Consider the following 25,168-nt stretch of genomic DNA (forward strand, 5'->3'; position numbering starts at 1 on the left):
GCCATTTAACATACTTAGGTACTAGATGGATTTACATCTCTAGAAAGTTAAAGAAAGTATATTTCACTCTCTTTTGCTCTTAGAAATGACATGAACGGGTGGGGAAAGACTACTGAAGCCAGCTTAACTCTTATTTAAATTTCAAATAATATCTTTATAAAGGATTATACAGTTTTAATTATAAGTTAAGTCTTTTTTATTTTGCTCTTAATTTATTTTAAAATAAAAATGTTAATCACATATTAAATTTCATATAATAGATATACACCTCTAAAAAGTCAAATTACACTACTGTCTTCTAACAAAAAACATTCTTGTGCTGTCCCCTTCCTTTCCAACTCTAATTCCTGCTTCCTAGAGTCAATCTTTTTCAGATATTTTAACTATATTTTTGTTATGTATGCATGCCCAATATTTCTATATAACTCCTGTAGAGGTATTATTTTCTTTTTAGTTTTAGGTAGGTCCTGTAGTCTTCCTAATTTGGAAGCTAAAGTTCTAGTTCTTTTATACACATACCCACTCCAAGATAAACACACACACACTTCTTTCCTCTATTCCCATAGAATTATATGCTGCTTCTGTTGTTAAGTCAGTGGTTATATGATGACCATCTGAATATTTTTTCTAGCTATGCCAAATAATATAACGTAATTACAGTTCCTTTTGCCTATTTTTAACTTGGCACTAAGAACTGCCTTATTTTTTCTTTTACTTAAATGATTATCTTTTTATATTATCTGAAAAAATGAATGCTTTTAAATATTTTCAAATAAGCAACTGATTGATTGGATTTTTTTTTTTCCCTTGGAACCAGGCATCTTTTATACCTGAATTCATTGGACACTCTATTATCTTGCTGTCTTGGGAATCTTCCCATTCCCATCATCCGACTCCTGTATGACTCACCTCCTTTCCTGGATTCTATTTCTTTCTCTTCTGGTCTTAGACCTTAAGGCAGTGGAGGTATGGAGGACAAAGATGGACATCTTCTACTACTGTTTGAAAAACTGTTAGTGGGACGTATAGAAAGTTTAGATGATAATACATTTCTTGATTGGAAATTACTTCCCCTTGTTATTTTAAGGGTTTTGCTCCACTGTCTTTTGGCTTTCAGTATTGCCATTGCCAAACCTAAAATCAATCAGGTGAGCCATCATCATCATAGAATGTTTTGTTCTCCTCTCTGGAAGATATTAGGATTAAAAAAAAAAAATCTGGTGTTCTAGAATTTCATAATATTATTCCATAATATGAGAGATGTTTGTTTGTTTTGTTTTTCATTAAAATTGTTAAAAGTTATGTTAATCATAGCAACCATTCTCAGGCTGTCCTGTCAGGCGCTTTTATTTGAGAAATCCTCACCACTTACTCCTTCAACCTCATGGGGTTTCAGCACCTCCCAGTGTGGACAGCTCCATGAAATCAAGCTCTCCCGTATGCAGCTTGAATTTCATGATGAATTTTCTCATCTTCCTCGCTTCTCTTTACATCTCATGCCCTTACCTGATAAAATCTCATCCCTTTGTGCTGTGTCTGTTTGTGAGCAGCTGAATTTTGCTAGATTCACAAATCTCTAATGGCTACTCCACACAGCCAGGCAATCCTGTTCTGTTTTTTGAAAATGGTTTCTTGTCTCCTCTCCTGAAATCCCTTGATAATGTCCTTTTCTTATTATTTGCACCGAACTTAGTGCATCCTGTCAATCTTTACACTTTTATCTTTCAGTTCTGATGAATTTTTCTCTATTATTCCTTTGACAACTTCCCTCATGTTCTTTTTTTTTTTTCTCTTCTTCCAGCATTCGTGATATTTAGATATTTAATCTCCTGAATCGAGTTCATATCTTTCTTCTTCAATTTGCTCTTTTATTTTCTTTTTTTTTTTTCTTTTTTTAACATCTTTATTGGAGTATAATTACTTTACAATGCTGTGTTAGTTTCTGCTGTATAACAAAGTGAATCAACTATATATATGTATACATATATCCCCATATCCCCTCCCTCTTGTGTCTCCCTCCCACTCTCCTTGTCCCACCCCTCTAAGTGGTCACAAAGCACCGAGCTGACCTCCCTGTGCTATGCAGCTGCTTCCCACTAGTTATCTATTTTACATTTGGTAGGGTAAATATGTCAATGCTACTCTTTCACTTCGTCCCAGCTTACCCTTCCCCCTCCCTGTGTCCTCAAGTCCATTCTCTACGTCTGCATCTTTATTCCTGTCCTGCCCCTAGCTTCATCGGAACCATTTTTTTTTTTTTTTTAGATTCCATATATATGTGTTAGCATACAGTATTTGTTTTTCTCTTTCTGACTTACTTCACTCTGTATGACAGACTCTAGGTCCATCCACCTCACGACAAATAACTCAATTTCATTTCTTATTATGGCTGAGTAATATTCCATTGTATATATGTACCACATCTTCTTTATCCATTCATCTGTCGATGGACACTTAGGTTGCTTCCATTCCCTGGCTATTGTAAATAGTGCTGCAGTGAACATTGTGGTACATGACTCTTTTTTTTTTTTTTTTCAACTCATTGTTTTTTTTTGTTTTTTTAAAAAATTATTTATTTATTTACTTATTTATTTTTGGCTGTGTTGGGTCTTCATTGCTGCGCGCAGGCTTCCTCTAGTTGCAGTGAGCGGGGGCTACTCTTCATTGCGGTGTGCGGGCTTCTCATTGTGGTGGCTTCTTTTTGTTGCGGAGCACGGGCTCTAGGCGCACAGGCTTCAGTAGTTGTGGCACGTGGGCTCAGTAGTTGTGGCTTGTAGGCTCTAGAGTGCAGGCTCAGTAGCTGTGGCGCACGGGCTTAGTTGCTCCGTGGCATGTGGGATCTTCCCAGACCAGGGCTCGAACCCGTGTACCCTGCATTGGCAGGCGGATTCTTAACCACTGTGCCACCAGGGAAGTCCCATGACTCTTTTTGAATTATGGTTTTCTCAGGATATATGCTCAGTAGTGGGATTGCTGGGTCGTATGGTAGTTCTATTTTTAGTTTTTTAAGGCACCTCCATACTGTTCTCCATAGTGGCTGTATCAATTTACATTCCCACCAACAGTGCAAGAGGGTTCCCTTTTCTCTACACCCTCTCCAGCATTTATTGTTTGTAGATTTTTTGATGATGGCCATTCTGACTGGTGTGAGGTGATACCTCATTGTAGTTTTGATGTGCATTTCTCTAATGATTAGTGATGTTGAGCATCCTTTCATGTGTTTGTTGGCAATCTGTATATCTTCTTCAGAGAAATGTCTGTTTAGGTCTTCTGCCCATTTTTGGATTGGGTTTTTTGTTTTTTTGATATTGAGCTGCATGAGCTGCTTGTTTGGAGATTAATCCTTTGTTGCTTCGTTTGCAAATATTTTCTCCCATTCTGAGGGTTGCTTTTCATCTTGTTTATGGTTTCCTTTGCTGTGCAAAAGCTTTTAAGTTTCATTGGGTCCCATTTATTTATTTTTGTTTTTATTTCCATTTCTCTAGGAGGTGGGTCAAAAAGGATCTTGCTGTGATTTATGTCAAAGAATGTTCTTCCTATGTTTTCCTCTAAGAGTTTTATAGTGTCTCGGCTTACATTTAGGTCTTTAATCCATTTTGAGTTTCTTTTTGTGTATGGTGTTAGGGAGTGCTCTAATTTCATTCTTTTACATGTAGCTGTCCAGTTTTCCCAGCACCACTTATTGAAGAGGCTGTCTTTTCTCCAATCAGTCTGTGTTAATAAGTAGCTTATGTCCCTGAAATTACTCTGAAGGCATCCTAACATAGGAGGGAAAAAATAAATTTATGGAGTAAGGGTTTATCTGACTGTACCTTGAAATAACTAACTTTTAGTCATTCTTTTTTTTTTTTTTTCAAAAGCAACAATGGTTGCAATTACCAAACATGAAACACACTCATACTATGTCATAATATTGACATTCAGTCCAGTAATCCTCCACTGTAACAGCTCCTTTACTTTGCAGTGAAAATTGATTTGTATATTATTTTCTAATCATAGGCAATTTCCTTAACTTTAATTTTTTTTCTACTGAATTTTGAATTACTGCCATCATACTTTTAATTCCAAAACTCTGTTTTTATGTTTTACAGGTTTTACTTTATATTTTATTTTAATAGCCTCTTGTTTCATGGATGAAATATATTATCTTGATGGTTTGAGCACTGTATTTTTCTTTTTACTTTTGCAAGCTTCTTTGCCTTTTTTGTTTCCTCTGGGAGCTTTTTGTTTTCATTGCTTGTTTTGGTCCCTGCCTTTATAGTAGAAGTGCTTTCCTACTATCTGGTGATCACTGCCTGCTCTCTGACATTGTGGAAAAAAATTGCTAAGACACACACTGGCTGTGTGTATGTGTGTGATTGGCTTGGTCAAACATTGGTCCTCATGTTAGAGAGTTGGCAAAGCCAAAGTTGTTTTTTGGAGAAGACTCAAAATTATATGTAGTTTTAAGTATTTTCTTTTGTAACAAGTTATTAACGCAGAATGGAATCTTACATGATGTATCCTAAGACTGTAGTTCTAGCTTCTATCATCCCAGAAGACAAATGGGAAGAGGACTGGAGCCATCACCATTTAATACTCAGAACTTCACCTCTGTTAACCATCTTATTTGTGCTTGGTGTGCCCAAGCCCAGCCCTCTCTATTTCACATTCCCAAGAAAGCCATGTACCCTTTTTCCATCAGTGTAGAGGAATGAACGATATCTGGCTGCTTATGACTTGGGAATTAACCTAATATCCTCTCCTACAGATAGTCTTCGTTTTTCAAGGGAGAGTCAACAAACCTCACCTTCTCAGGTATCTGGTGTCTCCAGTTCTGAAGTTTTGCTGAAGTCCTGCAAACGTGCTTCCCACAACCTTTGCCCACCACAGGCAGTTAGGGTTCCCTTTCCTCTAGTTTCCTGAGACAATTGCTATCATCTATCTACTTCCCAATGCCCACACTGTATTGATATCTTGGTGGCTGTAATCTTCTTCACAAGAATGTATTATCCTTGAGTACTAAACACTTATTTCTTTCTGTGAAGTTTTGAGAGAAAGCAGATAAAAACATATAAGTTCAATACTGTTTAACCCAGGCATAATTATCCACATACCTCATCATTTTATTTATAAAGTAAAAATGGCCCTGGGCCCACAACCAGCATCAGATTAGCCCAGGAATTTTCAGTGGCCCCAACTGTGAAAATTAGAACAAGAAACTGATACAGAGAACCAGGTAGGCTTTCATACTGTAATAGGGAAGAACAAATCTGACTCCCTATTGCACCTGTTCCTTTTCCTGTGCTTAGTCATGCTGACTCTGCACCTTTCGTAAAAGAATGTTGCCTATAGCCTGAAATATGCAGGGTAGCTTATTCTCAAGGCTCTGTCCTTTAAGAGTGTAACACTTTTCCATTCATATAGAAATAGAAACTAGCAGAACAGAGAATAACATTTGTCTTGTTGCAGTTTTACAGGAACATCATGACCTGACCTAGCAGACAGCTGCAAGAACAAAGGATTCCAAAACCAAGAAATTTGCAACAAATAATTACGCCCCTCCCTCACATTGTCTTTAAAAATGCTTTGCTGAAACCCTTCCAGGAGTTCGGGTTTTTTCTGGGCACAAGCCAACCATCTCCATGCATGGCCCTGCAATAAAACTTTCTCTGTTCCAAACTCTGACTTTTCAGTTTGGCCTCACGATGCATGGGGCACAGGAACTGGTGTTCTGTAGCAATACTGTACAGTGGTATTTCTGAATGTGTGTTTCCCAAGCCCAGCGAACCAGAAAATTTGGGGATGGGGTGCAACAATCTGTGTTCACCAAGCCTCCACCTGGCTTGGGTGACACCCTGCAGCTGCACTGCCTTCTTATACTCACTAGGTCATGTTTTCCTGTATGTGTGCATGGACTTTGCTGACACACACATGATTTTCTGACTCATGCTTATTTGTTTGTTTGTTATCAGATTGGTGTTTCTGACAGGGCTTTATGTCTCTGCATCTCAATATTGTTTAAGTACTCACACAAAGTCTTGCAAAGAATGTGATATATTTCACTCCTTTAAAAAAGTATTGTATTTACTTTCACTAATTGATGGATGTTGCTAAGCTACACACATCTCCTAACCTCTTCTGAGTTCTCTTCTGTGGGAATCCCTGATAATCTTTTCGCCAGTCTCCTATTGGCTTGAAATTTGACAAATTTTACCTGAATTTCTCCAATTTCAGCTTATCACGTCTCTTATCAAGCAATTTAAATAATCATATTTACTTAAAATCTTGCTCTCCACATTGTAGAGTATAGGAAATATCTAAACACCCTTTTAATTTTTTTTTTAATTCTCATAACAAAAAGCATCATATACCAAATATTTTTCTCATTTATTAACTCACTAATTTAAAAAGTTAGTACTGTGTTTCAAACATTGAAAGGAATGCTGAGTTTTGAATAGAGATAAGATAGATAGATAGATAGATATGGACCTTTCTTTAAAAATATAATATGATTGTTGCAGGTATTTAGTAAGGTCACCCTATTGTCTTGAATATATTTTTTTTTTCAGGGGAGAAAACATTATTTAGACCTATATTATTATCACAAACCTGAGTATCTCACCAATCAAATATTCTGTCCAAACTAGCCAATGCTCAAGTGTAGATTGAGTCAGGAGGTCAGAGAGATAATATTTCTTATTTCTAAATATCATTTCAAACTTAGCTAGAGAGAAAATAAGGTAAAATTAAAAATAAAATTACATTTATTAATGCTTTTATAAGTCACTCCATAATTATTCATTTTTCCTCAGGAGTCAAAGAGGATTATGATATGGTTATCTCAACAGAATATTGCTATCCCAGCGAAATAATAGAAATTAAACAGATGTCCTTTAATAGGATGAAAAATTACACCCAAAGTAGTTGCAGAATAAAGAAAGCCACCATGCAAACATTTGATGGAAGTGATGCCATAGTATAAGATAAGAACACTAGTGAGATGTTCTTATGCTGGTGATAATACAATTTACTGAGCAAACTTTTTGAAACCACTGTGGCAAAAAAATGTATGTAGATAAATTTATTGATTTAATACTTAGGGGACACATTCCAAAGTTGAATTAGTAGAAACAACTAGATCTGTACATTTAAAAAATGTCAGCTTCTCTCCTGTTTGGCTGTCATTTTTCTTTCTTGCACGTGGGTGCTAGTGAAAGATAATAATGCTATAAAACCTATTTTATAGCACAAAGAGATGACTGTATGTTATCAAACATGTTTTACAGCATGTGTCAGCCAAAGCTATTGTTGGATTGACTTACTTTATGTTTCATGTGGAACATATTTTAAAATTAAATAAAAACTGCTGTTAGCATGAATCAATCTCAGAGAGCCAAGCAAATATGTCTCCTAGATCTGAAAAGCAAAATCCATTGTTCATGAGCCTGTAGCGTGGTTATCTCTGGTGAAAAATGTCTAGCCTTGGTTTTCTCTTCACAAGTAACCCTAGATTAGAGATGGTTTAGAAAAGAATACTTTGTCAAGTGTCCTCAAGAGTTGGGAAATATTGTTAAATCTGAAATGGATTATAAGGTCCACTGTCTTTATACTACTTACCTGATAGCTAAAGTGACAAGCATAGTTCTACCCCCCTATTGCTTTTATATTTGGAATATTGTAATCATCTGAGTAACTGAGTAGCATAAATATACTTGAAAATCGAACTTAAAGACATGCCCATGCTCCTAGGAAAATAAGAAGCATCTGGATATGAATGCTCCATTGTGTATATTGTGAACATTCTCAAGTGACTTAGGTGATTTACCTGAAAAAAAATTTAAAGGAAAGGAAAAAAAAAAAAAAAAATATATATATATATATAAACATACATATATATGGTTCAAAAAGCTGTGAGTCAAATCAGTAAATTTGACTTCTGGCCCTGATGGTGCCATTCATTAATTAGCCATGTAACATACAAGAGTTGTTTTGTTTTGTCTTGTCTGTTGGTTTAAAAAGGAGTATTTGCATGATACTGGAGCTAGACCATGAAATCTGTCAGGACTAGCTCCTCCCCATCCCTGTTATGATTTTACTTCATGGTTGTCACCAACTTTAACCGTCTATATCTTTATTTTTTCATTTTTACCTCATGAATAAGTCAGGGTCCTGGCAGAACACAGAGGGCATACTCAAAACAGGTGACCAGGGATGAGTCAGGTAACATGATAGTTTACAAAGATGTGGACAGGATGTAAGAAAATAAGAAGAGAATTGTATTCTGGACTATCAGCATCTCTGGATCATTACCACCCCTAGGTCTGGAGGAAAAAACTGAGGGAGTAGTTATTGGAACACAGCAAGAGAAGGGTAAGGAGAGGGAGTGAGGGGGAGAAAGAGAGAGAGAAAAGATGTTAGAATGACTGCACTTAACTCCCTTGCCTTGGGCAAACCTAAAGATAAGGAAGATTCCATATATATGTGTTAGCATACAGTAAAAAAAAAAAAAAAAAATGGTCATGAAGAACCTAGGGGCAAGATGGGAATAAAGACGCAGACCTACTAGAGAATGGACTTGAGGATGCGGGGAGGGGGAAGGGTAAGCTGGGACAAAGTGAAAGAGTGGCATGGACATATATACACTACCAAATGTAAAATAGATTAGCTAGTGGGAAGCAGCCGCATAGCACAGGGAGATCAGCTCGGTGATTTGTGACCACCTAGAGGGGTGGGATAGGGAGTGTGGGAGGGAGGGAGATGCAAGAGGGACGAGATATGGGGATATATGTATATGTATAACTGATTCACTTTGTTAAAGCAGAAACTAACACACCACTGTAAAACAATTATACTCCAATAAAGATGTTAAAAAAAAAAAAAAAAAGAGAGAAAGAAGAAATCAAGGGAGCGACTTATAGGTCTGCTTCCCAAAGCATATGAAGGAAAGACAACCAACTTAACTGTATCTTGTGTGTGGACTTGACTTGCCATATCTCAATTTTTCATAATAGTTCAACTTTTCATCTTTGTTTCAACTACTAATTGGCAAAATCTTTCCATAGTTCAGATACTTGGAAATGGTAACATAATTATCTTTTTATGATAGGGCATAGCTTCTAAAGATTGTCTGGTATTGGATAACAAGCCACCTTTTTTGTTCATTGAGCATCTGTACAAAACTTGGCTGCCTGGCTAGAAGTTTATGGTCTTTACTTCCTATAAAAATAACTGTGGATAAGGACAGCAACTTGAAATCTGTTGTTCAGAAACTAACATATCCTTTCCTCTATTTATGTAAGAAGCAAAAGTTTGTCAACTGTGAAAGGAGATACAAAGAGAAACTGACATGAAAGTGACAGAATTCCAGGAGAGAATGAAAAGTAACCTGGGAGAAAAAGTGTGACCTATTTCTTGCACTTTAGGAATACAGCTTTCAAAAAGTTTCAGAAAACAGAACAATCTTACCATTTTCAGTTGTGATATGTGTCAACAAATTAGGAGGGTTTCAAAAGTGATATTCTGAATTTCCAGCTTAAAAGATCCCTGTAACTTAGGAAATAAGTGATAGAGGAAAGCAACATTTTTAGCATGCTTTAAAAAAAAGCTCTAGTGGGGGCTTCCCTGGTGGTGCAGTGGTTGAGAGTCTGTCTGCCTGCCAATGCAGGGGACACGGGTTCGAGCCCTGGTCTGGGAAGATCCCACATGCCGTGGAGCGACTGGGCCCGTGAGCCACAACTACTGAGCCTGCGCGTCTGGAGCCTGTGCTGCGCAGCAAGAGAGGCCCTGATAGTGAGAGGCCCGCGCACCGCAATGAAGAGTGGCCCCCGCTTGCCGCAACTAGAGAGAGCCCTCGCACAGAAACAAAGACCCAACACAGCTAAAAATAAATAAATTAATTAATTAAAAAAAAAAAAAAAGCTCTAGTGAAAAAAGAGAAATACAGAAAAATCAAGAATGAGCAGAAATTATTTGTATTCATACAAATGCAATGTACAAGAATAAAGTGAAAAACTAGAGTTGAGGATTGCAACAAGTGCTAAAGACATTGTAACATAGTTTTCTGTTTACATTCAGTGCAAGGCACAGAGATGAAGACAGAGGACAAACACGGTTAGCAGGAACATAAATCTGTCCCTTAACCGGCCTGTAAATCCGAGGGGTATGAGGTCTTCCAAAAGGAAGCCCAACCTTTGAGTCACATAAACTATATTCCAAGAGAGAAGAATGAATTTCTATTGGTAATAACAGAATTATCGAAGATCTATAGAAAATTTGCAAAGGAAAAAAAAATATTGATTTTTAAAATTTGAATAAAAGACAGTATACAATGGCGTGTCTTTGCAAATATTTGCATATAGAACCTACTAGGAAGGAATTGGTTTGATTTCCATTTTTGACTTGGTGAGTAATGTTGCTATGAACTTCATTAACATGCCTCTCTCTATGCAAGCATTTCTGTTGGGTATATAACTGAGTCAAATTTCTGACACTTCAGGTATATTTATATTTAACTTAAAATATAAACTAGTTTTCCAATTAATGCTTCCACCAGCAGTTCATGAAGTTGCTCTGTATTATCACCAGCATTCAGTGTTGTTGCGCTTTAATTTCGGATATTCTGAAGGGTTAGTAGTGGCATTTCAACGCATTTTTTATTTTAGTTTGCATCCCCTGTTTATTAATAAGATTGAGTGTCTTTTGGTACATTAATCAGCCTTTTGAATACTTTCTCTGGTGAATCATCTGTTCAAGTCTTTTGCCAATTTTTTTTCTCTTGGACCTCCTGACATTTTCTTCTAGAATATTAGGAGCTAATTTTACATTCTGGTTATGAAGCTTCTGTTGGTTATATATGATGCAAACACTTTTACCACTTTGAGTTTTAATTTTTAACTCTTTCACTTTTTTAGTAAATTTTTAAATGGATAATTAATTTTAATAGACCAATTTATCCATCTTTTATTTTTCATGGTTAGTACTTTTGGGGACTCAAGAAAACTTTCCCTACTCCAAGGTTATAAACAATGTTGCATTTTCCAAAAACTTTATTATTTTGCTTTTTATTTTAAAATCTTGAATGTACCTACAATTTAATTTTTAAATATCAAATGAAGGAAGGGTTAAAATTAATTTTATTCCTGTGGCTATCCAGTTGATCCCAAATCATTTATTGAGAAGACTGTCTATTTCTCTCTGCTCTGCAGTGCTATATTTTCACTTATCAAGTATCTACATAGGTGTGAATCTATTTCTGGGTTCTGTATCTCTTAAATTTTTCAGTTTATCCACATTTACTCAGTAGTAAATCCTGAGCTTTCTAAGTCTTGATACTCAATATGAAGAAGCCAATCATTGAGTATGTATACATAAACTATAGGAAAAATGTTACATAACTGTGTCAGTTAATTCAAAATGTTATTATTTTTCTGTATTTTGTGATATTCGTGTTGTCAACTTTTAAAAGGATAATTTATTTTGAGCTATTATTCAAAATATACATTTATTTTTCTACATAATAATTTTTCTATCCTGCATGTGTATTTTGTCCTCAAAATGTATTAGGTTGATTATTGAAGTATAGTTGTAATTTTCTCTCAGAATTTAAAAACTGTTGCCTTTGTCTGACACCTCTTTTATCTGAATTTCTGAGAAAGTAAACTACGTAACCACGTTCCATCCCCTCCACATCCAGCTTCTTTTAGGATTTTATCTTTTTCATCACCATAATAGATTTTTAATTTCAGAAAGATTTTTCTGAATGTGGGCCGTTTTTATTAATCAAGCTAGACAAACCATAGGCTTTTTCAAACTTAAACTCAGGAAAACATTCTTCTGTCATTTACTTGGTTATCTCTCACTTTCTCCTCTCTTTTCTGCTTGTACAATCATTAATGGCCCTGAGACACCACTGATCTTGTCTCCATGGAGTTCAACTTTCTTCTTTTATTTTTGATAAACTTATTTTTCAAATCTCAGTTGTTGGAGATTTCCTTCACTTTTATTGTTACTGAACCAAACTTGGGTTGGTTCGCCTGTGCACAGAAAAGCCAATCTACTGACCCTGGGTTGTGGTGAAGGAAAGCACAGTGTTTACTGCAGGCACCAAGCAGAACAGGCAGCCCAGGCTCAAAAGACCCAAACTCCCTGACAGCTTTCAGGGGAGGGCTTTTTGTTTTGTCTTTTTTTTTTTTTTTTTTGCCTGTGTTGGGTCTTCGTTTCTGTGCGAGGGCTTTCTCTAGTTGTGGCAATCGGGGGCCACTCTTCATCGTCGTGCCCGGGCCTCTCACTATCGCGGCCTCTCTTGTTGCGGGGCACAGGCTCCAGACGCACAGGCTCAATATTTGTGGCACACGGGCCTAGTTGCTCCGCGGCATGTGGGATCTTCCAGACCAGGGCTCGAACCCATGTCCCCTGCACTGGCAGGCAGATTCTTAACCACTGCGCCACCAGGGAAGCCCCAGGTGAGGGCTTTTAAAGGCAGTGTGAGCGAGGGGGCTGCAGGATGAGGGATCAACTTGTGCAAAATTCTTGGATTGGTTGGCATCAAGGTGACGTTTCAAGCATCATCAACCTTCTGGTTTCAACCAGCCTAGAGTCTATGTTCTTTCAGTCAGCAGTTTTCATCTGCTGAGGGTGTGCTTCCTGTAAAAACAACTTAGGACTGTGTGTCAGGCCTTTACACCTTTCAGAGAACTGGAAGTTCGGTGATTCTGCTACGTGGCAGATTTATACTCTAAATTGTTGCCCGTTTCCTGGCCCAACGGCTATTTTTCATTTCTACGTCTTCACATTTTCTAATCGTTAACTCTTGAGCCAGCCTGTAGAAACTTAGGATAGGCCTGGGAGACTAAAGCAAAAGCCCTTTACTTCAAAGGAAAGGGGCACAGGGGCTTGTATACAGTTTCATTATTATCAAAATACCTATCACTGGCTTGGCTTTCAGTCTCATGTAATCAGTAAGTTTAACCTTTGCTTCTTCCTTTATTTTATATACGTACTTAACCATCATGAACAATGTAGGGAAGCAGGATCCCTGGCTTCTACCCACTGGAGACCAATAGGAAAAATGTACCTTGATGTTGCCAAATGTTTCCTGGGGGACTGGTGGGGGGAGGTAAAACCACATGGTTGGGAGCCATGTTCATAGATAGCTTAGAAACTGAGGATTTTTTGGATACTAATCAAAATAAGTTTAAACTCCCTTAGAAACTTTAATTATCTTTGCTTCCTCTAGAGTCTATTGGCCCATTTCTTGAGGGTCTTGGCTTCTTCATACACCTCATGCTCCTTGACTGTTCATTCATATTTATCAATGAAGTACTGAGTGGATTACCTGAGGGAGCCGTGCAGGTCACTTTCACAATGGGATGCCTTGTTTCCCAACAACACTGCTTCCCTTAGAGCAAAGGGGGACAACTCTTGATTCATCCCTCTTGAGTGGGGTGGCCCTTCTTTGATGGCTTTTACCCTTTTGTGTCTCATGGAAGGACAGAACCACCTGGAGTTGGGTCTGGTTCTTATCACTCGCCTGGTTCTCATTAACATCACTCTTCTCTCCCCTGGACTGGCCACTCCCCTTTGATGTACACAGATTCAGCTGGAGGGAATCCAGACACTGGGAAGAGCCAGTGGAGGAGGAGGAGGAGACAGTGTGATTGGCTCAACCGATTGATGGATGAAGAGACTGGCCCTTCTCATTGCCCTCTCCTGTCTGTGCATCTGTTCCTTGTGAGCTTTGAGCTCCCACTTTGGGATTTAGGTCTCTGTTTTTTTCTCTGCCTATTTTTCTTCCTCAGTCCAATTCTTTGTCTTATATTTGTGAAGATTTCCTCAAAGGTTCTGATGGTCTGCAAGCACCTTTGCTCATATGCTATTCTATTCACAGTTCTTATGCTTATGTATGCCTTTATAACCAAGAGGTAAGGTCAATAGATTGTTTACAGCATGTTTATTTTAAAAAGAGATAAACACAACGAAAAGCTGTGACCAAACACGGAGAGCTCGGTGTGGTATGGGGCCCAGCATTGCTGCTCCACACACATACCGTTTCCCCTTCTCTGTGATGACACAGATGGGAAAGCTGAGACCCCAGAAAGGTCAAGGAAGTTTGCAGGGCTAACATGACCAATAACTGGCAGAAGGGGCTTTGAAGGCTTATGAATACCATTCCAAAGCTATGCCCAATGGCACAGTGCCATGTAGAGTTGGCTACTGCTGTGCTAGAAAAATCTGTATTGCTTAGTATTCAAGATAACCAGGGAGGCACTGCAATCTTGTTAGCCAGAATAACTACTTATCTCACCCAGATCCAATTATTTCCAAAAGAAATGCAAGAAGTAAGATACATCTCTCATCACTCAGCTTTTGTTTGCATCCTTTCCCACTAAACAGCTTTAGACTGACAAGTCACAGCTCGGGAGCTCCATCCCATCCCTTGCATACTTTATTTAGAAGGTGATTTGCATACATGATTTACATAAATCTGCATAATTGCATTCCTTTGAGGGTCCAGAAATGGATTTCTTTAATCAGGAAGCAGCTCTCAGGATCTCTTTGTTCATGGTACCACGTATACTTTTACCCTCTGTGAAATCACTTTTTAAAAGAAAAACACAAAATTATTTTGGTAATTTTAAGTAATGAGCTGAAATATAACCGTCTTCATGCTGGGGCCAAGGGTGTTCTAGGGAGACCAGGATCATGTACTACTTAGAAAAATCTGCCTGTCTGCCTTCCCCCTTTCTCTTTCCATTGTAAATATCCATTATCCACTAGTGGATTTAGGTCTACTTGGTCCAGACTACAGAGTTCCATCTTAACTCTGGGGAAATTATGTCTTCTATGTGAAATAACTTGAGTGACTCAGCATTGAGTCAATCCAGCCATTCTGACTCAGCAAGAGGGGCCCTGCCCTGAGCTCTGTGCCTTAGATGTTCCTGCTTATCATAAACATTCCCAAAATAAGTTCACTAAAGCTCACCCTCGTGTCCTTCACTGAGCCCAGCCCCGGGCGCTGACTCAGGAGAACTACCCATCTGGGTGTTCTGTCTTCCAGCAGTGTCACAGCTGCAGGGAAAGGCTTCTCCAAGGCTCCAGCCATGCTTCTTTGAAATACAAGGAGACATTGTTTGTGTGTGTATATAGATATATATACCACATCTTCTTTATTCATCTGTTGATGGACATTTAGGTTGCTTCCATGTCTTGGCTATTGTAAATAGTGCTTCAATGAACATTGGGGTGTACGTATCTTTTCCAGTTATAGTTTTTCTCTAGATATACTCAGCCATAAAAAAGAATGAAATAATGCCATTTGCAGCAACATGGATGGACCTAGAGATTATCATACTAAGTGAAGTAAGCCAGACTGCGTAAGACACATATCATATGATATCGTTTCTATGTGGAATCTTAAAAATGATACACATGAACTTATATACAAAACACAAATAAACCCACAGACATAGAAAACAAGCTTATGGTTACCAAAGGAGGAAGGTGTACATATACATACTACTATATATAAAATAATCAACAAGGACCTACTGTGTAGCACAAAGAACTATACTCAATATTCTGTAATAACCTAAAAGAATCTGAAAGAGTATAAATATATATATATATATATGAATCCCTGTGCTATACACCTGAAACTAACAGGACACTGTAAATCAACTATACTTCAATGAAAAAAATAAATAAATACAAGGTGACACATCCGAAGGCCCTGAGGCTGCTGATGTTGAAGGAGGGCACCCACTCCAAAGGAGGGGAGCTTATGAGCCAGGGAAGAACCCAGAGAAAAGGCTCGTTAGTGACCTTGCCCAGGTTCTGCCCACAAAGCCGCCGACCACTGACCACTGATCACAGATCCCTGCAAAACTCAGCTTCCTTTCCCAGACCATGTAGGGTCTGTTTTCCGCTGCTTCTCCTGTTCCAGTTTGGAGTTCTGGAGGTGGGTGGCAACACAGTGTGGGGTCACACTATTGCTCAGGGCTGCGGAGGGACGTCTCTGAGGTGAAATCATTACATCATCACATTTTCTCCCATCTCCCATTTATGTGTGAGGTTAGAGGTCACGTGTATGAACCGCGAAACTGATTCTCCTCATTGACACCTAGACGGACGCAAAAGTTTTATTCTTATAAAAACATTTCTGATATTCAATTTTTTTAAATAGCCATTTCTTTGTGTTTTGTTTTGTTCGTTTGTGTGTTTTGGCTGTTCTGTGCAGCGTGTGGGGATCTTAGTTCACCAACCAGGTATTGAACCCGGGCCCTCGGCAGTGAAAACACAGAGTCCTAACCACTGGACCACCAGGGAGTTCCCTAATGTTTGATTGTTTTTAAAACCTAAATAAATTGCAGCTACATTTAAATATGTCAAATTACAATTCATACCTTGATAATTTGTATGTGTCTTTTAATTTTTAAGGCAAAATGTGAGGTATAATTGACATACAATAACTGCACATATTCAAGGTGTACAATTTGAAAGGTTTTCATATATATATGTTCATGAACCCTTCACCATCATCAAGAACATTATATCGATCCCCTTGAAAAAGTTTCCTTGTGTAAAATATATTCCCCTCACCCAGTGCCTTAGGAACCATGAGGTTTTTCCAATCTGGTTGCTGGAAAACCGCACCCTTCTTGGATTTTTTGTGAGCACCTTTCATCCTCTTGGATGAGTCTTGCCTGGGCCTCAGGTAGTTTCCTCGCATTGCAGCTGAATAGGAGAGAGCAATCCTCTGTGAACTGTTGGCTGTCTCTCTGTGAAACTCCCCTCTCCCCATCAGGGTAGCATGAGAATTCAGCCCGGTTCTCAGACCCCTTCTCGCCCACCCAGACCCACACCCTCTCACTGTGCAACCAAGTCTCTCCTGGGGGTGTGCTGGGTGGTGCCAGGCTACTGAGGTCAGTGCTTCTCTCCCAGAGATCACAGTCTGGTCCTGTCTGATGGCCAATGTCTTTAAAACCTGTTTTAAATGTATTTTTTCTTTTTGCTTCAGGTACTCCGTCTTAGCCAGAAACAATCCGCATTTTAATTTTAGTGGATAATTTTGAATATTTTAGAAGATCTATAACTTGGGAAATGTGAAAAGATTTTTAAACGGTTTATTTTTCCATTTGATTTTACTCTTATGGAGTTATAGTCTGTCTTTTCACCTTAAAAACAATTACACGTAGATTTTAAATCCTTTAAATCATTACTGACAGTATCACAGAAATTATATGAACATTTTGATTCTAATTAAAACTGTGGTGAATTTGTTGATATGAAGACAAGAAAAATAAATCTTGTGGAGGAAAGATAAAATAACATGATTTATGAATGTTTTTAATTTAATTATCACTCATTCAATCATTGTCAGTTCAAGATCCAGGACTTGGCTACAATCCAGTCATCCTTTTATATTTTACCCATTTTCAATCATAAAGAACTGTAGAGTTAATAGACATTATTTAGTTTTGTCACTAAGAACGTATTTCTGATGAGCAGGATGACAGAGCAAATTTTGTTTATCAGTGTGCTAGCAGGATTTATATCGACGTGAAATAGTTAGACATACATGATATGGACTTCCATCTGCGACCCACTGTGCCCAGGCACAAAAGGGAGGGGCAATATTGCCCCTGACCTTGTTCACCTGCTCCCCAGCTCAGCTCACTTTACTGCTTCTGGCATGGATCTTGAACCATGCATGGATCTCCCTCTGAATCTGGGGTCACCGTGTTTATACAGTTCTCAAAGGACTTCATTCTTACCTGAGGCCAAGTCTCATGGTTTCTGTTCTTACTGAAGGTGATAAAAAGAAACGTTCACATGTTGAGGTATGGGGAAGCCATTCTGGCTTATCCATGAACTCATGTATAAGCATGAATTTTATGCTAACTAAAACAGCCTGTTGGTGGCCTAGCAAACACACCTTGTACATCTGCTTTAATTATTAAAGAAAAGGGCACATAGATCAGAAGTAAAGCGAGTCCATGTTAAAAATAAAGATTAAATGCCTCCCTTCCTGGGACGCCAGGGCTTGTCCTCCTGTGATGATAAGACTCCCTTTCCAGGTGCCAAGGCCTTGCTGACACTCTGTGTATGTGCTATTCTGGTGTCTGTTTGTTTTAAACCGTGAAGAAATGTATCCCTGACTTGATTAATATTCTTTGTTCTGACAAGATATAAAACTGTGCTGAAAACCATGCTTCTCCTAAGCATTTTCTCAGAGTAATCTGGGAAGCTGTCTTCAAGGATATAGTTCTCAGTTTGGTTCAAAAAAAACTATTTTCTATTCCTATTATAGATTGTATATTATTTTTGTTGACAAGGGATACAAGGACTCCCTGATTCTGGTTTCCAGCTACTTGGATCTCTGCATACCACTGAAGTTGTTGCTTGTCTCTGGTCCCCTTTATTCCGCAGCCTGGGACCCCCGAGACCAGCAGCTTGAAGGGGCTACTGTGTAACAACCATTAACCATCCTCTCTGTGTGCAGCCCTCAATTTCCCTTTCTCTCTGCAATAGGGCCCACCCTCCAGCATTCTGTTGTCTTGGATATAAATCCCACTGTGGACTAAGCATTATTATTTTATTGAAAATCCCATTAATATAAGGTCAGTATCTAAATACAATAGATTAAAACATCAATGTTCAATTGTGCATTCTGTAAATAAATAGACACTGAGAAAGTTAAAAATATCAAAATTATGTAGAACAACATTTACATAGTACAGTGCATTTCCTATTTATCAAGACTAAAACTTGGAATTCTCTTTATTTCCATTTTTTTTTTTGTCTCAGTTGAGTAACCTCTGCATGGGTTATCAATAAGTCCTTTCAGCTCTGCTTATAAAGTATTTCTAGACTCTCTCCTCTTCTCTCCCTATCCACTGCTGTTACTAAGCCAACATCACTTTCACTTCCATTTCTCATGTGGGATTATCACTCTGGTCTTGGAGCAGTTCTTGATTTTACTCTTGTTCCCCTGTGTGTATTTCACACAGCATCAGTATATAGTTACCACATAAAATTGAAGACAACCAGTTAAATTTGAAACAGATGAACAAAGAATGTATTTTAAGTATAAATATGTCCCAAATATTGCATGAGATATATTGTGTTCTGTATTTTTATTTGCTAAATCGGGCAACACTAAACCAGAGTGATATATCTTTGTCTTAATGTAAAACAGATTATGCCATGCATTTGTTTAAACTCCTTTAGTCTTTTCATTACACTTAGAATAAATGTATCATTATCCTCAAGGTTCCATGTGATGTAATCTTCAAATCCACTTCCTGCCATTTTTCTCTCAATCACTGCTCTCCAAGTGCACTAGCCTTTCTCTTCCTTGAACTTGCCAAGTTTGTTCTTTATAGAGTACATTTGGATTTGCAGTTCCCTCTGGCTAGTAAGTCCCTCTTTCCTGGAGAATATCATAGGGCTGCCTTCTTTTCATAATGCAAGCCTCAGTTCAAAGATCTCTTCACAGGAAAAGATGCTCCATGTCTCGTGCATGAGCTTTTTCTTATGACTCTACACTGTTTCTTTATAGCATCTGTCATAATCCAAATTTACAGTATTATTTTTGTGGCATAATTTACTCCTTTATTTATTTACTTTTATTACCCAACTCCACTGCCATCTTGAGCATCCCTCTTATAGAAATATGGAGTGAGTGTGGTATTTGAGGAACTGGGTTTAGTTTAAAGAAAGAGTGAGATTACTACATTAGATAAATACAAAACTGGTAAATGTCTTACAAGCAAGACACTCATAACATTTGTTTGGTGTTACCATTTCTACAAAACAAAAATAAACAAGTTAATATGTCACTTCACAGTGTCTGGAATGTATCCAAACAGAAAATAACAAAGTCAAACACAGAAATAAAATAATGTTTGGTTGGCCTTATTAAACACTGCACCAGTTTGTCAGTGAAAGACCACATTGTACTGTCTTTTCCCTTATCTCCAAATTTTGGATACTTCTCTTCACCTCAATGACTTTTTTACTTGGATGGCAAGTCATTTTCTGTCATTATCATCTTGTAAGAGAATGGAAGGGTGGGAAAAGACAGAGAGCGGTCATGAGAGACCTTCTATCTGATTCGGAGAGATTATTATTAGACAAAATGATCAGTATCCCCTAGGATTTGGTGGGAAATTACAATTATGTAGTAATTAATGCAAAGGTCTTTGCCAGAGTGGAAGGAGGAATGTTTGTTAGAATTGATTTATATCAGCATTATATATATATATATAATATATATACACTTATATATTTCAATTGTTAAACACTTGCTAAACAAGTAGAAAGTGTAGAAGTTTGAACTGAAAAATAATAACCAGTTCTAAGCCAATTTTTTAGAAAACATTAAGCATTTCAAGTTTTTTTTCAAGGCAGGTAAAATGATGAGGCCAACCTTTGAGGCAACAGCAAATTTTCCTTCAAAGCCAAACTTCTAAAACCTTTGTAAAGGCAATTTTAAGGTATAAAAGATGGTTAAACAGTCTGTTTACTTTAGCAATTGATTTTTTTTATTGAAGTATACTTGATTTACAAAGTTGTGTTAGTTTCAGGTGTACAGCAAAGTGATTCAGTTATAGAGATATATATATATATATTCGTGTTCAGATTCTTTTCCATTATAGGTTTTTACAAAATATTGAATATAGTTCCCTGTGCTGTACAGTAGGTCCTTGTTGTTTACCTATTTTATATACAGTAGTGTGTATCCACTAATCCCAAACTCTTTAATTTATCCCTCCCTCCTTCCCCTTTGGTAACCAAAAGTTTGTCTTCTATGTCTGTGAATTTGTTTCTTTTTGCAAATAAGTTCATTTGAATTTTAATGGAAAGCTCTTTATGCCTGTCCAGCTGCTCTTACCACACCCACGAGGGGGTCTGCTGCTGAGGGCAGCCGTACAGGGGTGCAACAATGAGGAGAAAAAATAAGCTCTCACTTTATTGTCAAATAACAGAAAAGTAGAAGTTCTGGGTTTCCGGAGCATGTGGAAGGTGACAAGAAAGGAGAAAATTCGACATAATTCTTCCTGTATGATGAGAGTCGGTTAAGCTGAAGATGTTAGTGGCAGTGCATGCTAACGGGTGTCTCTAAAGCAACAGTCTGAAGTTACAATTTAGAATCATTCATGTTTAGGAGAAACGGTATTAGTCACAAAAGTTCCGACTTTGTTCATGGCCAAATAATTGAGCATTTTCCCTAAAATTACTAGAGTTGAACAAGCTATTAGAAAATTTAAAGAACTGAGAATAGAAATAATTCACAAGGGTTTTCTTTCCTTGTTATTAGCACAGGCAAATTTTGCAAAACTACACACTAAAAAAAAAAAAAAAAATAGTGTCTATAGAACTTTGTAAATGGAGCTCTAATAAAAACCCTAAACTTTACCAGCAGGCCCATGCATTCCAGCCTTTACTCCCAAGACTCCAGCCTGGGCCAATAGGGCTCAGAGGGCATTTGCTTCAAAGAGAAAACAAAGAGTTTTATCGAAATTAAAAATCCAAGGTAAGGTTTAGCCTTCTTCCTCAGCCCACTGTTATGGAAAAGCATAGTGGTTCTTACAACCATAAACCAGCAACATTATTACATAATTTTAGTTATATGATCATTAATTACCTATATAACTTTTTAATAAGATTATTTCCATCAAAGAAATACAAATTTAAGCAGCTCAGACAGAAATACATTTTTCTCTTAGAGTTTATTTCCAGTCCCAGGTGGGTTCAGTGATGATTGGGTTTTTTTTTAATGGTGATCAGAAGGCAGAAAGATGAAGAATGCACAACAGTGAAAAAGGATTAAAAGGATGAGGAATATCCAGCCTGGAAAAGTGCAGGTTAGAGGAACCACAAAAGCACCCATAGTGCCTGGAGTTCAGTCAGCAGGGAGAGGAGAAAACTCCAACCTTCTAACTGCCTGGGGTTCAGAAACTAGACCCCCACCACAGGAATGGAAATGGTCAGAACTAGAAGTTTCTTCATGTGATACCTAAGCGTGGACAGTGTGCTTCCAGGTCTACCGATGGACATAAACTCTGATTTCTGGAGGATGCCACGGGCAGAGGAAAATAGTGGACTTACCACGCGAGTAAGAGAGGCTGAGCGAGATCGCCAAGGTCCACGTCCTCAGGTTCCGGGAGTTTTCTAGTTTGTACCTCTCTTCCTTGGTTCTACGAGCTCTACCAAGATTTTTACCAACTCCAAACATTTTAAAGATAATTATAGGATAAGGGTTATTCATGCTTAATCATTTTTTAAAAGCTATTCGTATGAAGTATGTTAGAGCAAAACATATGCACCAAGGTCTGCAGTTAATCTAAATTTAAGTAGCACGTATTGGGAAGACTGCAGGTTCCAAAGGCTGACAAAAATGAGTATGAACGGCAGCTTATTGAGTTACCTGATTCTCAAGTTTGCATTTATAATGTGAGGTTAATGATGAAAATTTGAATATGAGACTGTGGAATTTTAGTATATGTAAAGCAAACAGAGTGACTGTTAATCAATAGACTCAATAAATGGAATCTATTATTATGAAACATTATGTTATTTGCTATTTTACAATAATAATGGTCATTTGTATGAGACCCTTTGTGTACTGAGCTCCAGAATGCCACCCATGAAACACCAACTGCCTGTCGAGTGGATGTTACCTTAATTTTAGACTATATAACTCAGAAAGAAAATAACCTGGTTGGATAATTTAAAAAATTAAGTAAAATCTCCAGAATGCACCTCTATTAAAAATGAGCAAATTGTCCTCGCTAACTCAGTTTCTTTGTCTCAAACGTCATTATTTTTCCTTCTAACTTCAGAAAATAACAAATACATTACAATGTGACTGCTCTTCTAGCGGTCTGCACAAATTGCTGCACAAATTCAGATAAGGAAGCCTCTGAATCTTTCTGGTTAGAAATGTTTATTGATGAGGTGGCATTCTAATTGCACCTTGCAGGATGGGGAATGGCTTCCCCAGAAAAACAAAAGAAAGAAAATACAAGAGGAAGAGGGAGTATCTCATGGAAAGCACAATGGTATGAAAGCACATGGAATGCTGTACACTTAGTAATGGAAACTCAGGGCACATGATCTGGGATGCTTAGAAGTGACTCTAGGAAAAGTGGGGGGAAAAGATCTTAAACACTGGTAGGAGTTTGAAACTGAAGCTCTAGTCAGTGGATGGCATTAGAGGTTGATAAAGCAGAGGAAAGAGACAAACAGATTGTTTTTTAGAAAATCACTTTGGTGGCAGCAGTCACAGTAAAATGGGATCCATGAGAATTGAAAAAGAGAAACAAATCTAAACCATAGTTTTGGAAATTTTAAAAGTTTAGAATTAAAATTATCTCTCTTCACAGATAATATAATCTTATATGTAGAGAGACCCCCCCCCCAAAGATTCCACAAAAAATTGATGTTTAAACAAATTCAGCAAAGTAGCAGGACACAAAGGCAACACAATAATCAGTTGCATTTCTGTAAACTAACAATGAACAATCCAAAAGGGAAATTAAGAAAAGAATTTTATTACGATAGCATCAAAAGAATAAAATACTTAAGAATTATCTTAACCAAGGAGGTGAAAGACTTATACAATGAAAACTACAATACATTGCTAAAAAAATTAAAGAAGATATCATGAAGATGTTTATAGATTAGAAGCCTTAATATGGTCAAGATGTCAATACTACAGATTAAAAAAAAAATCTCAATGATGTTTTTTGCAGCAGTGGAAAAACCCACCCTAAAATTCATGTGGAATCTCAAGGGACCCCAGATAGCCAAAACAATCTTGAAAAGGTAAAACAAACCTGGAGGATTCACACTTCCTGATTTTATAACTTGCTGCAAAATTACAGTAATCAAAACTGTGTGGGACTGGTATAAAGACAGACATATATATCAGCTGAATAGAATACAGAGCCCAGAATTTAAGCCTCACACATATGGTCAAATGATTTTCAATAGTGTTGAAAAGTAGAATGAAACCCACAGAATGAGAGAAAATATATGAAATTTACATATCTGATACAGTAGTGATATACAGAGTATATAAAAAGAATTCCTAACACTCAGCAGGAAGACCCAAACACCTGGATTCAAAAAGGGGCAAAGGACTTGAAAAGACATTTTTCCAAAGAAGATACACAACTGTCTAACAGTCACATGAAAATATGCTTGTCATCACTAATCACTAGGGGAATGAAAATCAAAACTGCAATGAGATACCATCTCATACCTATTAGAATTACTACTATAAAAACAAAACAAAACAAGCCAGAAAATAAGTGTTGGCACAAATGTGGAGAAGCTTGTACCCTTGATTACTGCTGGTCAGAATCTAAAATGGTACAATTGATGCAGCAAATAGTATGGCAGTTCTTCAAAAGATTAAAAATAGACTTGCCATATGAACCATCAATTCCACTTCAGGGTATATACCCAATAGAACTGAAAACAAGGGCTCTTAGAGATATTTGTACCTCCATGTTTATAGCACATTTTTCACAGTAGCTAAAATATGGAAACAACCCTAGTGTCCCTCCATAGATGAATGGATAAGCAAAATGTGGTGTATACGTACAATGGAATAATATTGTGTAAAAAAGGAAGGAAATTCTGACATATTTTACAACATAGGGGGACCCTGAAGACATTATTCTAAATGAATCAGCCAATTGCAAAAGTACAAATACTGTTTGATTCCACTTAAAAAATGTCCCCAGAGTAGTCAAAAATCATAGAGACAGACAAAAGAATGGTGTTGCCAGGGACTGGGGGAGGGGGAAACAGGAAGTTTTGTTCAATGGGTACAGAGTTTCAGTTTTGCATGATGAAGAGTTCTGAAGATTAATTGGACTTTTTTATTGTACTTTTCAAATCCAGAATTTCAAGTTGATTTCTTTTTTATAATTTCTATCTCTTTATTGACATTCTTTACTATATGATACAACTTTGTCTTCATACCTTTCTTTAATTCTTTAGTCATGTTTGCTCTCCTTTAGTTCTGTGAACTTACTTATAATTGTTCTTTTGAGGTATTTTTTTCCTATTAAATCTGATATATGTTCTCATAGGCAGTTGTGTTTTGCTCTTTTTTGCCAGTGTATGTGTCATACTTATACTTTCATATTTCTTTGCATGATGATAGATAGAG

This window comes from Eschrichtius robustus, chromosome 8, assembly GCF_028021215.1.
Source record: "Eschrichtius robustus isolate mEscRob2 chromosome 8, mEscRob2.pri, whole genome shotgun sequence".
NCBI lineage: Eukaryota > Metazoa > Chordata > Mammalia > Artiodactyla > Eschrichtiidae > Eschrichtius > Eschrichtius robustus.